The sequence below is a fragment of the Pinus tabuliformis genome, chromosome 8 (assembly GCF_031772625.1).
Source record: "Pinus tabuliformis cultivar Carrire ecotype Pingquan chromosome 8, CPIR1, whole genome shotgun sequence".
Classification (NCBI taxonomy): Eukaryota; Viridiplantae; Streptophyta; class Pinopsida; order Pinales; family Pinaceae; genus Pinus; species Pinus tabuliformis.
In genome coordinates, this window is record NC_142294.1 from 1,057,301,021 (window position 1) to 1,057,317,636 (window position 16,616).

Genomic DNA, 16,616 nt, shown 5'->3' on the forward strand with positions numbered 1-16,616 from the left:
ATTTTTTTGTATTCTTTTTTATATTTATAAGAATATCATTTCCATCCAATCAACCAAGGAATGGTGACAAGAAATAATTGCTTCAACTAAACATATTTTCTAACTTAATCTCTATTTAAACACATCAAAATTTAGGACAAGTAACTTAACTAGCACAACTACATTAGTAAATGCAATTGATATATGAGTTAGACATATATCAATCATAAAATATTATAAAATAGTATTATCATTATATTAAAATATGATAATAATTCTAATAATTTTAATGACAATTTATAATAAGAATTATTATATTATTGATATTATCAATAATATACTAATTATTGATATTAATATTATTAATATTATAAACCCAACACATTATAAACCCCGGGAAATAATATTAAACACAAAGGATTAATATTTTAAACTCAAGAGATTAATATTAAAAATCCAAGAGATTAATATGGAGAACCCAAGACATTAATATTATAGACCCTTGTGAGATTAATATTATAAACATAAGCAATTATTAATATTATAAACACAAGGGATTAATAAACCCAAGGAATTTATATTATAAACCCAAGGGATTTATATTAAGCCCTAGGATTAATATTATAAACCTACCAATAATATTATACCTTAGGAATATGAACCCTTAAATAAATAAACCCAAATGATTGATATTATAAACCCAAAGAAATAATAAACCCAGGGGATTAATACTAACAACGCAAGAGAATAATATTAAACCCAAGAGAATAATATAAAACCTAAGTGATTAGTATTATAAACCCAAGGCATATAAACCCTAAGATATAGTTTTTCCCCTAAATAAACATGGTTGCTCATGCTTCATTTTCATATTGAGAAAATATTTGTCACGATGCGAACATTGGACCATGGTTGATCTTGATTGAATTTTATATTGAGACAATCATTGTCATAATGTGACCTTGGACCATGGTTGACCATGATTGACCATGGTTGATGACAATTGACAATGGTTTACCATTGTTGACCATGGTTGACGATTGTGGAGAATGGTTGAAAAAGATTAATATTATAAACCCTAAGGAATAATATTATACCCTATGAATAAGAAACCTTAGATTAATAAACCAAAGGGATTGATATTATAAACCTAAAGGAATAATAAATCGATTGGGTTAAAATACTAAAACTCCAAGGGATTATAAACCCAAGGGAATAATATTAAACCCAAGGGATTAATATTGTAAACCCTATCAATAAATTATACCCTAAGAATATGAACCCTTACATTAATAAACCCAATGGATTGATATTATAAAACCAAGTGAATAATAAACACAAGGGGTTAATACTAAAACCCCAAGGGATTATAAACCCATGGGAATAATATTAAATCCAAGGGATTAATATTGTAATCCTAAGGTATATAAACCCTAAAATAAACATGGTTGACCATGGTTTACTATTGTTGACTTTCATATTGAGACAATTTTTATCATAATGTGACGTTGGACTATAGTTGACCATGGTTGACCATTATTATAAACCTAAGGATTATTATTATAAACCCTATGAATAATATTATATATTAGGAATATGAACCCTTAGATTAATAAACCCAAGGGATTGATATTATAAACTTAATGGAATAATAAACACAAGGGATTAATACTAAAACCCCAAAGGGAATAATACCAAACCCAATGTATATACACCCTAAGATAAATATTATAAACCCTAAAATAAACACGATTAACCATGGTTGATTTTCATATTCATACAATCTTTGTAAACCCTATGAATAATATTAGACCCTAGGAATAGGAACCCTTAGATTAATACCACCAAGGGATTTATATTATAAACCCAAGGGATTAATATTATAAACCTTAAGATAAATATTATAAACCATAAAATAAACATGGTTTCCCATTGTTTATTTTCATATTGAGACAATCTTTGTCACAATGTGATGTTGGACCATGGTTGACCATCATTATAAAACCAAGGGATTTATATTAAACCCAAGGAACATTATTATAAACCTATGAATAATATTGTGCCCTAAGAATATAAACCTTTAGATTAATAAAACCAAGGGGTTGATATTATGAACCCAAGGGAATAATAAACCAAAGGGGTTAATACTAAAGCCTCAAGGGATTATAAACCCAAGGGAATAATATTGAACCCAAGGTATTAATATTATAAACCCAAGGTATATACACCCTAAAATAAATATTATAAACCCTAAAATAAACATGGTTGACCATGGTTTATTTTCATATTGAAACAATCTTCGTCACAATGTGGCATTGACAATGTTTGACTATGGTTGAGCATGGTTGAATTTGATAGTGAAACAATCTTTGTCAGAATGTGACATTGGACCATGGTCGACCATGATTAATCATGCTTGAACACGGTTGATAATAGTTTACCATTGTTGACCATGGTTTATGATAGATGACAATGATTGACCATGGCTTATTTTCATATTGAGGAAATGTTTATCACAATATGATGTGGACTAAGGTTGATCATGGTTGACCATGATTATAAACCCAATAGATTTATATTAAACCCAAGGATTAATATTAGAAACCCTATGAATAATATTATACCCTAGGAATATGAACCCTTAAATTAATAAAGCGAGGGGATTGATATTATAAACCTGTTGTAGCGCTACAACCACCCTCCAAAATGTTGGCCTACACCATTTTAGAGCCTCCCTTGAAGATTTTTGCTTGATGACTACACACACTTGGGTTCACTCCATGAGCTCTTGTGGTTCTTTACATTCGCCTTGCTTATCTATTGCACTCAAGTCTCTGCATGTTGATGTCTAAGTCATGCTTGCAACTATGTTCTGGTTATGCCCAAAGCCTTTGCTTCGTATGTGTTTGTTGTGTTCGCCATGAAAGCATCTGTTGCACTCACACACGAAGTCACATTCGCTGTCACACAAGCGTCATCTTGATCATGAACGATCAATCACGAGTGTCGCACTTGTCGCTTGCACTATCGGTCAATCGTGTTGAACATGTGTGTCTGGATGGTTTGGTCGTTTCATCATCAAGTCATGGGAGTGTGTGTTCGTATAATCACCTATGCATCTTTCTATTGTTCACACACTTGGTCATTTTTGCTCAAGTTTTGATGACCAGACTTCTCATTGGTAGCCAGACCACCACTGTGCTTTCGACTTGATCGATTGTCAACCAGAAAAGCGCAAAAGCACCAAGCTAGTTACTTCAAGCAGTGCTTCCTACAAGTAACTCAAGCAACACTCATGTTGGCCACCCAGATAGTTGACCAACTGTTCATCTCAGAAATTCGTAGTGCTCATGAGCAGACCTCCCGCTTCCGATTAGTCAACTCAGCTCAGAAATTGTGCAGAGGTGATCAGCAGGCAGCCTTTCAGCCTTAGTGTCATTTTCCCAGCCAATAGCTCCCAGCAACCAACTAGCAGTTCCCTATGGGAATTGCGCAAGTCCGGCTACCAGTGACCCCAGTAGCCAACTCGCGTTTCCCTCTAGGAATTATGCAAGTCTGGCTGCTAGTGACCCCAACAGCCAACTGGCAATTCCCTCTAGGAATTGCACAAGTCTGGATGCTAGTGACCCCAGCAACCAACTAGCAGTTCCCTCTGGGAATTGTGCAGTTCTGGCTACCAGTCTCTCGAGAAGTTCCCCAAAAAAACTGCACAATCCCTGCCTGCTGACCCTTCATGCAGCCTGGCCCGTTCCTCTGGAAAATTGTGCAAATAAGGTTATCCAGCCCCTGCTAACTGTTCATTTTGTAAAATGCGCAGAGCATGCCTGCCTTGCCCTCCTGTAGCCTAGACTGTCCCTCCCAAAATTTGCGCAATTTTTCCTCCTAGCCGAGCCAGACCTTGTAGGCAGTCACTATTGACTCAAATTGGTTGTCTCCATCCATGAGTGACTCTTGCACAATTTTCATCAGAAGTTTCTCGGAGTCATCATCCCACATCACAGCCCTGTTGCCTCTCTCGGTCACCTGCATTCGAATGATCATGTGTCATGGTAGATTAGGAGGTTCTGGATTTGATGTCGTCTCGTCATGAGTGACTACAAGTACATGTACACAACCAAACATGTCAAGACGACGATTGGGATGAATGAAGGGAGCACATGCAGATGGACAGGTTCACTAACAGATGAACAAATGAAGCATGCGAAGCAGACGAATGTGACGAACATGCACCTTCGTGAATAAGTGAGCCGGTCAAGCCTTCTAACATAAAAGAAAAACAACATGCTAGAGATTCATCAAGCGAACCAAGGACCATCGAAGACTACGCACACTTCTCCATGCGGAAGGTGAAGCTGTGATACACCATGAAGATGTCCATCACTCAACGGAATTGTAGCTCGACATACACTCCTACAGCAGCACGCATGTACCAACATTCTCATGTCATCATGAGTCATGTTGCCCACATCTCTACTATGGGTTTGTTGTCAATCAATGTGATGTAACGTGGAAGTCCAAGAGACCCACTTGTTGAACATAGAGTCATGTAAGTTGGGAATTCGTGGAAGTCGAATGGTCATGAGGGTAGTCGAATAGCCACAAGGTCAGTTTTCACCCTTGGCTATAAATACCCCCCTCATTGTACATGAAAGGACTTTTCACCTCAGCTCCTCCCACATAGCCAAGCGAGTCTATAATCTTTTCTTTGAGGAGTAAGTAGTGGCTCCAATGCCCCCGTTGACAGGGTTAGTGATGTATGGTGTAACAATGTGTCTTGAAACTTTCGCTTAATTCAAAATCCTGTCAACAGGCCAACAAATTTTCACACATGTAATGTATTTTTTGTTAGACTGATATTTAACACTTGTAGTGCATGTTTCTTTAACCATGTGTTCTACATCTGAACTGATTCATTTGTTGTAAGGCATAATCTATTAATGGAAATGTGTTGTATATGTTGTTAATGTTGTCTCGTCCACGTGGACTACTCTGCCGGACATCAGACAGACCTTTCACATGATCCTTGTTGTAACAACCATTGCACTTGTCTCGGACTAATCCGTGAGTGTTGTACGCGTTATCTTACCTTGTATGTTGTGACTGTCGCATCTGACTGGACTGCTTTGCCGGAATTTGTGTATGTCCTTTATGTTGCGTGTTCCTAGTCGAGTTGGAATTGATCCCTTTCAACCTGGAACTCATCTTCACCTTTTTCCCCTCACAGTGAAAGAACCATTGACACAAGTACACTTACACTTACCAAGCATGCGAACCTCACTTCTCGAAGACAAAGCGAGCCACTCTCCTATGTTGATAAGCAATAGTAGAGGCAAATCCTTAATATAATGGAAACTGGGCCATCATATTGGATAAGACTCCCACACCAAATGGTGTGAGGTCGAGTTGGGACTTCATACCGGGGTGATACCCTGAATGTTGGCAGGTCTAGCACTGTTAACATTTCTAGCACTAGTAGGAGGGCAGCGAGTTGTACATGGCCAAAATTCCCCTCACACTCACTCATCAACCATCTGGTTAAGCCAATAACTCGCACTCCCTGTCTCACGACTTAGCAGTTGGTTACTCCTCACCTCCCAAATCAAACAAGATTTATATCAACACCTTACTCCCCTCCTCCGTCCGCATCACACTTACCAGTTCGCGAAAGCAGTCAGACTAATCCCAGGTGTACAATATATTTCGCACACAACAAAGAATCCAAAATCCACTCCCACAGGGTTTTTTGTATCATCGGTGGAAGAAGCAGTCCTTGCTACACTTGAAGTTTTGAAAGAAGCTATTGAAGATGGAGAGGAACCTCCAATCTTCTTTGAATATGAACGAGGGCACTCTTGTGGTCTTGGGATCAAACTCTAGTATATAGGCGGAGGGGAAGGCAGGGGAGGAATGGAGGTGGAGACAAACCGACAGAACTCAGTTCCAGAACCTTTAGATTCCAAGGAGAGGAAGAAGATGTTGAGGACGAAAAGATGGCTAGCCCAAATCTTGAATGGATGACTCAGGGACCATTGGCTCTCCCAGATGTTCTGCACAAGATGTCGAAGTGAGTGGAGAGAATGAATATCATGTTTAACCCTCACAGCACGGTGAAGGCAGAAGACCACTTAGACAACTTCTACCTACAAATGCAGACCCTTGAGGTACCTTATGACTACGTAGTATGTAGATTGTTTCCATGTACCTTGGAAATCCGGACAGCTGCTTGGTATCACAGCTTTCCACCCAACTCCATACAGAACTAGGGTTCTTCCAAACGTATGTTCCTTGAAAATTTTGTTGTTGACAAGACCCCAGCCATGCTACTCAAAGAATTAGGAAGCCCCAAGATGGAGGGAAAAGAGAAGGTGAAAGACTTCAATCAGAAGTTTACGTGTATCTTGAAAAAGTTTGCAGTAGACACCAAACCTCATGACTCCATCACTGTCGACTATTACACATCTGCACTACCAACCACCATTGCACAGTTCGTTAAGCGAGCTGTGAAACTGACACTGTCAGAAAGCTATGAAGAGACTATTGTTGTTGAGAAATACTTGCGCACCATTCGAGTCATCAAGGATGACGAATTAGTGAAATACTCCAAGGATGCAAGAAGAAAGCCCCAAGCAATGGTAAGCAAAGGCAGAGACAAGGAAGCAACTGACATTGAGACCCTCACTCGCCTTGTCAAGAACTTGACCACCAAAATGTCTGAACTCAAGCAACGGAAGACAGACACATTCGCGAATAGTCATCCACCCAGACAGAGACAGGCAAGCAATTCATCAATCGACTCATCAAGCAATAGTCTATTCGGTTCCAAATTTGTGTAGAAGCCTATGTTCCAACTCGATCAATGCGTTGATCCTAAGTATTGTTCCTTCCATGAAGAATTTCACCCCAAGAACTCTTGTTCAAATTGGAAGCGAGTTGTTAGCTCTGTCTGTACTCATACACTTTATGTAGATGGCGACATACAGGAGTAGCCAGAAGACACTTATGATAACGAAGAGGTTGCAGCTGATGAAGCACCAAGTTCTGGGCATGTGGTGAACACATATCAATCCTCGCAAGTAGTCTCGAAGACAAACACCACGAAGCAACCACAAAAGCAAAATGATCATTACAATATTAGGAGTAAAGTGATCCAAGTGGATATTGGTGGCCACCCGCAAATTATACTTGGACCCCCACCATTGTTTCTTTTAGTTTTTTAGTTTCTTTAATTGTAGCACATTTTACTACTTTTAGCAGTTTTTTGGGTCCTGAACATCCGGATCCGTTTTGAGGCCCTAAACGATGTTTTTTGGAAAATTGGGAGCAACATGGGTCCATGGACCAAAATTTCTCTTCCCAAAGTTGTATTCCTTGGATATATCTTGCTAACGAGGTATTATGCACATAAAACGGATATCATATGCGAAAGTTACGACCTCGGGAAGTTGATGTACCAATTTACCCAAAATGGGGCCCATAGTTTGGCGCTTCTTCTCCTAGGGTTAGGTTTTTGGATGTTTAGGGTTTTCCATTGTTTCTCAACAATAAATAGGCCTCGAGCCTCATTGTAATATAGTTCAGAGGCATGTAACCGCCACATCTCTTCTCAGAAATAAGATACCATCGCCCTAGCTAGTTTATTTCCATTTCTGTTTGTAAGCATATTTCAGTATTTTACAGTAATGAAATGAAATATTGTTTCTGCTATATCTTTGTATGTATGGTTATATCTGTAATTTTTCGTATTCCTATTTAAATCCGTATCAGTGGTATCAGAGTGGTCTGCTCTTTCTCTGTCTTTCTTTGCATGTCCCCAACGATGTCGGGATATGAGTTAGGGCTTGAATCAGTCAAACCTTTGCAAGACCAGCCTCGAAAATCCCGACGGCCTCCCATGGAGGATGAAGAGAAAGATGATGGGGCAGGAGATCCTATCAAAATCTTGCTCAAAGAGGCCCTCGAGCGACAAAGAATTTGATGATGGACAACTTTTCCCAGATCCTTCAGCGGCTACCCAGGGGCGACACATCTACTTCCAGCAGCTACTCTGGAAGCGCCACACCCTTTAAGGTACAAGTTAACTTTGACATTCCCATATTTGATGGTTAGATAGATGTAGACATCGTAGATAAATGGTTAAATCTTCTAGAAGGGTATTTTCCTGTTCATGATTTTTTCGGCCAAGAAAATATTACTTTCACTCTTCTCAAAGCCACCCCCCATGTCAAGGACTGGTGGGAAACCTACTGCGAGCGGAAGGATGAAAGTAAAACCTCACTGTTTTCAGCCACACCCACTTAAAATTCATTCCGGGCTGCCATCAAGGAGCAGTACTTCCCTGTCGGAAGCTATGAGGATCAATACATAAAGTGAACCACATTGCGGCAGGGAAGGGACCAAGACGTGTTGGAGTTTACCAATATTTTCTATAACCTTCGCACAAAGTTGGGTATCAAGGATTCGTAGCAGCATTTGGTACTCAAATACCGCAACTACCCACATAGGTACATCTAGGAGGAAGTAGAATTCCTGAACATCTCCTCGCTCAGCATGACATACCGATATGCTGTCAAGATTGAGCAACAGTTTAAACAAAAGAAGCGAGACTTTGGATCTGCGAATCGAAAGCAAGGGAAAGGTGCCCCAAAACTGTAGAACAAAGGACAAAGCCAAGGAGGGGCGGCCCAAGACAACTTGCCAAAGCTGTAAGCAAAGGACAGTGTCACGAGGTTGAAAAAGAACACAGGAAAGTGGTGTGAGTTCCATAAGAGCTCCACTCACAACAAAAGTGAGTTTTGGGCCAAGCAGTCACTGGTAGCCAAGCTAAAGGTTTCAGAATCATATGCATGGTCCGACTCTGAGTCAAAACCTGACAAGGGTAATGAAAAAAGGAAGCAGATCATCGATGTGGAGCACAACGCCACCATTGCCACCACGAGGATCAAGAAGGAAAAACCCAAAGATCCAGAGGAGGAGGAGCACCTATTCCACTCCCAAATGTGGGTAAAGGGCTCCCCGCTACAGTTCATTGTCGATAGTGGGAGCCAAAAGAACCTCATTTCGTAAAGTTCATGAAGTGGCTGGGCTTACCGACCACAACACATCCACAACCGTACACCATCGGGTGGCTTCACCAAGGACAAGATCTTCACGTGAGGCAGCGGTGACACCTTCAATACAACATCAAGCCCTTCACAGATGAATTACTATGTGACGTTGCCCCCTTGATGTTTGTGATGTATTATTAGGCCATCCATACTTGTGGAAGTGACATGTTGTGTATGAATCAAGGCCTCATGCTGTTATTGTTACTTTGGGAAATAAGTTGTACAAGATACCGGAGGTAGCACCACCTACCACCATCTCTTTGATTACTACAAGACAATTCAATAAGCTCATTTCCAAAATCGAGAAATTTATTTTCCTGATGATATGACCTCAAGAAAAGAAGAATACAGTGGCCATGACCTCCAGACAGGGCCCCTCCACACAACAACTACAAATGGAAAAGGGCATGGAGGAGTACGAGGACATCTTCACCTCCCCCACAGGTGTTCCTCTGCACTGTCAGGTCAAGCACTCCATCGATCTGAGCCTAGCTACACCACTACCCAATGGACCGATTTGTTAGCTCTCCATTCTGGAGAACGATGAAATCAAGAGGTAGATTCAAGAGCTGATGCAGAAAGGTCACATCCATCCGAGTTCATCACCCTGTGGGAGCTCAATCGTGTTGGTAGAGAAGAAGGATGGGACTTGGAGACTCTGTATTGACTATCGAGCACAGAACAAGATCATTGTCCATAATAGGTACCCGATCCCATGGATTGATGACCTTCTGGACCAACTGAAGGGGCCAAAATATTTCAGCAAGATCAATTTGAAGTTAGGATATCACCAGGTACCAGTCAAACCCTCCGATGTGTGGACGATTGCCTTCAAATCAAGGAGGGCCTTTTTGAATGGTTGGTTATGCCCTTTGGGTTGACGAACTCTCCTGCAACCATCATGAGACTAATGCATGACATCTTGCGGCCATTCACCAACTCATTTTTAGTGGTGTACTTGGATGACATCCTAATCTTCAGCCAAAGTTGGGAAGAGCACCTCCACCACATCCGACAGGTTCTCCAATACTTCGACAACACAAGTTATGTGCCAATTTGAAGAAATGCACGTTTGGCATGACTCGAGTTCAGTATCTGGGATACATTATTGATGAACAGGGGGTGCATGTGGATCCAACCAAGATCCAAGTCATTCGGGATTGGCCATCTCCAACCACTCTGATAGAGCTCTGCAGCTTTCTGTCTCTTGCCAGCTTCTACCGCAGGTTCATGTTGGGATTTTCTCATATCACTTGGCCCTTGAGTCAAGCCACCAAGGGAGGAGCAAAAGAAAAATTCTTTTGGTCTGAATCTCAACAGAAGGAATTCACTGAGTTGAAACATCACCTCTGCTAAGCACCAATGCTCGCATTACCAAACTTGCAACAACCATTTGAGGTCGAGACAGATGCCTCTGACTATGCTATTGGGGCAGTCCTTACTCAACACGGGCATCCAGTGGCATATCATCACAATGAACACTTTCAGACACAGTTCGGAAGTATCCCACTTATGACAAAGAGATGTATTCGATTGTGCAGGCCTGCCGAAAATGGAAGCATTACATTTTGGGGAAGGAAACAATCATCCACATAGACCACTGGCCCCTATAGTTTATACAGACCCAAGGGAAATTGCAAAATGATCGTCATCAAAAGTGGTCCACATACCTACAATAGTTCCATTTTAATATCAAGTATAAGAAGGGCAGCACCAATAATGTTGTAGATTGCCTCAGTCAACCACCGATCATGGCGTTAACCATCGTGCTCAACTCTTGTGGGCACAAGACTTCTAATTGGCCACTTCACTACAAAAGCGACCCAAAATTTGGCCACACATACCAGACACTCTTGGAGGGTCAACATGTTCCAGATTTTCACCTCCAGGATGCCCTATTATGCCACCTGGGTCACCTTTGTGTTCCTTCAAGCGAGCGTGCCAAGATGATTTGGGAAGCACACTACAGTCGAGCTGCTGGGCATTTCGGGGTTGAGAAAATGGTGGCAGTAGTGTAGAAGTATTTCTATTGGATGAATCTTCAATAGGATGTTGGGAAGTACATCAGATCATGCACTGCCTGCACCATTGCCAAACCGACCATCATGAAGCAAGGCCTCTATACCCCACTGCCTACCTTTAGTTGACATTTGGAATCCATCTCCATGGATTACATGTCGGGCCTTCCTTCTACTAAGAATGGACAAGAATGTGTTTTTTTCTGGTCGTCGACAGGTTCTTGAAGATGGCCATTATGGCGGCCTGCAAGAAGAATATCACAACAGGAGCCACTGCTAAACTCTTCTTTGAACGAGTGTGTGTACACTTTTGGATCCCATAGTCTATCATATCAGATCAGAATAATAGGTTCCCCGGTACATTTTGGTCCAGTCTCTGGTTGATGCCGGACACCAAACTCACTAAGTCCACAACCTTCAATCCCCAAACTGATGGCCTGACAGAGGTTGTCAACAGGATGATCATACACATTATGCGCATGTACAACTCAAAGCATCCACGCACATGGGATGATAGCCTCCTCTATGTTTAGCACAGCTATAATCGGGCTCTCCACAACTCGCTAGCCACTATGTCCATTGATGTGGCCATGTCATTTGCAGCTACTCAAGCAGATTCGGCTCATGTCCAGTTCGAAATAGATAAGGAAAACAAATTCATTGACCACATCCAACATATTTGCCAGCAGGTCCACAACATTCTAGAGAAATCAAATTCCAAGTACAAGCAGAAACATGATCAACATCGGGTGCCACACAAGTTTCAGGTGGGCGACGAAGTCTGGTTGCATTTTCAAAAGGAATGCCTTACTGGAGCCTATCGGAAACTCACACCACTCTGATATGGTCCTTACACCATTACCAAGGTTATGGGAGACAACGCATTTGAGCTCAACATTCCCCCATTCCTTGGCCCGCACCCAATGTTCAATGTGGACCGCCTTCAACCATACTTTCCACCATTACTAGACACATCAAACATTGCAGAATAGCTCATGCCCACAGAGTTAAATCCAAATTGCATGGAACAAGATTCAACTGATCAGATCATGGAAACACAGATCAAGAACACTCGCTAGAAGAATATCCAACTGTATCGAGTTGTCAAAGTAGGCCAACTCCTTCACCAAGGCAAGTGGCTCACCAAGGACCAAGTTCAGCAAAAGTTTGCTCATCTCATGGAGGAACTCAACACAATGGGTACCATTGCTTCCTAAGGGGGAGGAATGATCCAAGTGGATATTTGCCGCCACTCGCCAATTCCACTTGGACCCCCATCATTGTTTCTTTCAGTTTTTCAGTTTCCTTAATTGTAACATAGTTTACTATTTTTAGCAGTTCTTCGGATCCTAAACTTCCAGAGCCATTTTTAGGCCCTAAACAAATTTTTTGGGAAAAATGGGAGAAACATGGGTCCATGGACCATTTTTGCTCTTCTCAAAGTTGTAGTCCTTGGATAGATCTTTCTAACAAGGTGTGCGCATCAAACAGAGATCATATGCCAAAGTTATGACCCCGAGAAGTTGATGTACCAATTTACCCAAAACAGGGCCCATAGTTTGGCGCTTCATCTCCTAGGGTTATGTTTTTTGATGTTTAGGGTTTTCCATTGTTTCTCAACAATAAATAGGCCTTCGAGCCTCATTGTAAGACAGTTCAAAGGCATGTAGCCGCCACATCTCATCTCAGAGATAAGCTACCATCGCCCTAGCTAGTTTATTTACATTTCTGTTTGTAAGCATATTTCAGTATTTTACAGTAATGAAATGAAGTATTGTTTCTGCTGCATCTTTGTATGTATGGTTATATGTGTAATTTGTTGTGTTCTTGTTTAAATATGGATCAGTGGTATCATAGCGGTCTGCCCTTTCTCTATCTTTCTTTGCATGTCCCCAACGAGGTTGGGATATAAGGAGTTAGGGCTTGAACTGGTTGAACCTTTGCAAGACCAGCCTCGAAAATATCGACGGCCTCCCATGGCGGATGAAAAGAAAGACGAGGTGGCAGGAGATCCTATCAAAATATTGCTCGAAGAGACCCTCGAGCAACAAAGGAACGTGATGATGGAAAACTTTGCCCAGATCCTTCAGCGGCTACCCAAGGGTGACACATCTACTTCCAGAAGCTACTCTGGAAGCGCCACACCCTTTAAGGTACAAGTTAACTTTGACATTCCCATATTTGAGGGTCAGATAGATGTAGACGTTGTAGATAAATGGTTAAATATGCTAGAAGGGTATTTTTCTGTTCATGAATTTTTCGGCCAGGAAAAGATTACTTTTGCTCTTCTCAAAGTCACCCCTCACGTCAAGGACTAGTGGGAAACCTACTGCGAGCAGAAGGGTGAAAGTACAGCCTCACTGTTTTCAGTTACACCCACTTGGAATTCATTCTGGGTTGCCATCAAGAAGTAGTACTACCCTGTCGGAAGCTATGATGATCAATACATAAAGTGGACCATGTTGCGGCAGGGAAGGGACCAGGACGTGCCGAAGTTTACCAATATTTTCCATACCCTTCGTAGAAAGTTGGGTATCAAGGATTCGGAGTAGCATTTGGTACTCAAATACTGCGGCTGCCTACATAGGTACATCCAAGACAAAATAGAATTCTTGAACATCTCCTCGGCCAGCAAGACATACCAATATGCCGTCAAGATCGAGAAAAAGTTTAAACAGAAGAAGCGATACTTTGGATCTGCGAATCTGAAGCAAGGGAAAGGTGCCCCAAACTGCAAAACAAAGGACAAAGCCAAGGCGGGGTGGCCCAAGACAACCCACCAAAGCTGCAAGCAAAGAATAGTGCGCGAAGCCAAAAAAGGACATGAAAGTGGTGTGAGTTTCATAAGAGCTCCACTCACAACACAAGTGAGTGTCGGGCCAAGCAGTCACTCGTGCCGAGCTAAAGGTTTCAGAATCAGATGCATGTTCTGACTCTGAGTCAGAACCCGATAAGGGGAATGACAAAGGGAAGTAGATCATCGATGCAAAGCCCAACACCACTGTTGCCACCACGAAGATCCATAAGGAGGACCCGAAGATCCAGAGGAGGAGGAGCGCCTCTCCCACTCCCAGATGTGGGTAAATGGCTCCCCGCTACAGTTCATTATCGACAACGGGAGCCAAAAGAACCTCATTTCGATAGAGGTCATGAAGCAACTGGGCTTACCGACCACAACACATCCACAACTATACACCATCAGGTGGCTTCACGAAGGATGGGATCTTTGTGTGAGCCAGTAGTGTCGCCTTCCATACAACATCAAGCCCTTCACAGATGAGGTATTGTGTGACGTTTGCCCCCTTGATGTTTGTGATGTATTACTAGGCCAACCATACTTGTGGAAGTGACATGCTATGTGTGAATCAAGGCCTCGTGTTGCTATTGTTACTTGGGAAGTAATTTGTACAAGATACTAGAGGTAGCACCGCCTACCGCCATCTCTTTGGTTACTGCAAAACAATGTAGTAAGCTCATTTCCAAAACTGGGAAATTTATTTTCATAATGATACGCCCTCAAGGAAAGAAGAAGACGGTGGCCACAACCTCCAAATAAGGCCCCTTTGCACGACAACTATAGATGGACAAGGTCGTGGAGGAGTACAAGGACGTCTTCACCTTCCCCGCAAGGGTTCCTCTGCACTGTCAGGTCAAGCACTCCATCAATCTGACCACAGGTGCACAGCTGCCCAATGAACTAATCTATCAGCGCTTCGTTCTAGAGAACGATGAAATCAAGAAGCAGATTTAGGAGCTGCTACAGAAAGGTCACATCCATCTGAGTTCATCACCCTGTGGGAGCCCGATCATGTGTGTACATAAGAAGGATGGGACTTGGAGACTCTGTATTGACTATCAGGTGCTGAACAAGATCGTTGTCCGTAATACATACCGATCCCACGGATTGAAGACCTCCTGGACCAATTGAAGGGGGCAAAATATTTCAGCAAGATCGATTTGAAGTCAGGATATCACCAAGTACCAATTGAACCCTCTGATGTGTGGAAGACTACCTTCAAAGCCAAGGAGGGCCTTTTCGAATGGTTGGTTATGCCTTTCGAGTTGACGAATGCTCCTACAACCTTCATGAGGCTAATGGATGACATCTTGCGGCCATTCATCAACTCATTTGTAGTGGTATACTTGGATTACATATTGATATTCAGCTAGAGTTGGGAAGAGCACCTCCACCACATCCGACAGGTTCTCCAAACACTTTGGCAACACAAGTTATGTGTCAATTTGGAGAAATTCACTTTTGGCATGACCCAGGTTCAGTATCTAGGACACATTATTGATGAACGGGGGGTGCATGTAGATCCAGCAAAGATCCAAGTCATTCGAGATTGGCCATCTCTAACCACTCTAACAGAGTTCCGCAGCTTTCTGGGTCTTGCCAACTTCTACCACAAGTTCGTGTTGGGAATTTCTCATATCACTTGGCCCTTGACTCAAGTCACCAATGGAGGAGTGAAAGTAAAATTATTTTGGTATGAATCTCAACAGAAGGCATTCACAGAGTTGAAACATCGCCTCTGCTCGACACCAGTGCTTGCATTACCAGACTTGCAACACGATTTGAGGTCGAGACAGATGCCTCTAACTATGCTATGTTATCGGGCAGTCCTTACTCAACACGGGCATCTAGTGGCATATCATAGTGAGACACTTTTAGACATAGTCTGGAAGTATCCAACTTATGACAAAGAGATGTATTCAATTGTGCAGGCCTGCCGACAATGGAACCGTTACATTTTGGGGAAGGAAACGTTCATCCACACAGACCATGAGCTTCTGAAGTTCATATAGACCCAATGGAAATTGCAGAATGATCGCCATCAGAAGTGGTCCACATACCTACAATAGTTCCATTCGAATATCAAGTATAAGAAGGGCATCACCAATAATGTTGTAGATTGCCTTAGTCGACCACCAATCATGGTGTTAACCACCGTGCTCAAATCTTGTGGGCACGAGACTTCTGATTGGCCACTTCTCTACAGAAGTGACCCAAAATTCGACCACACATACCAAACACTCTTGGAGGGTCAACATGTTCCATATTTCACCTCTAGGATGCCTTGTTATGCCACTGGGTCACCTTTGTATTCCTTCAAGTGAGCGTGCCAAGATTATTTGAGAAGCATAATACAGTCGGCTGTTGGGCATTTCGAGGTCAAGAAAACAGTGGCAGTACTGCAGAAGTATTTCTATTGGCCGAATCTTCGACAGGATGCCGGGAAGTATATCAGATCATGCATTGCCTACACCATTGCCAAAACCGACCATCAAGAAGCAAGGCCTCTATACCTCGCTACCTACCCCTATTCGACCTTGGGAATCCATCTCCATGGATTACACGTCCGGCCTTCCTTCTACTAAGCATGGAAATTACTGTGTTTTTGTGGTTGTCGACAGGTTCTCGAAGATGACCATTATGGCGGCCTGCAAGAAGAATATCACATCGTAAGCCACTTCTAAACTCTTCTTTGAATGAGTGAGGGTACACTTTGGG

The 16,616-nt window shown here is 42.1% G+C and overlaps 1 pseudogene across 1 annotated transcript in view; it reads left to right on the forward strand.

Annotated features, from left to right (window-relative positions):
• Nucleotides 1–16,616, forward strand: part of LOC149238982 (root phototropism protein 3-like) — a 111,362-nt pseudogene that overhangs the window by 92,862 nt on the left and 1,884 nt on the right. The window lies entirely within an intron of this gene.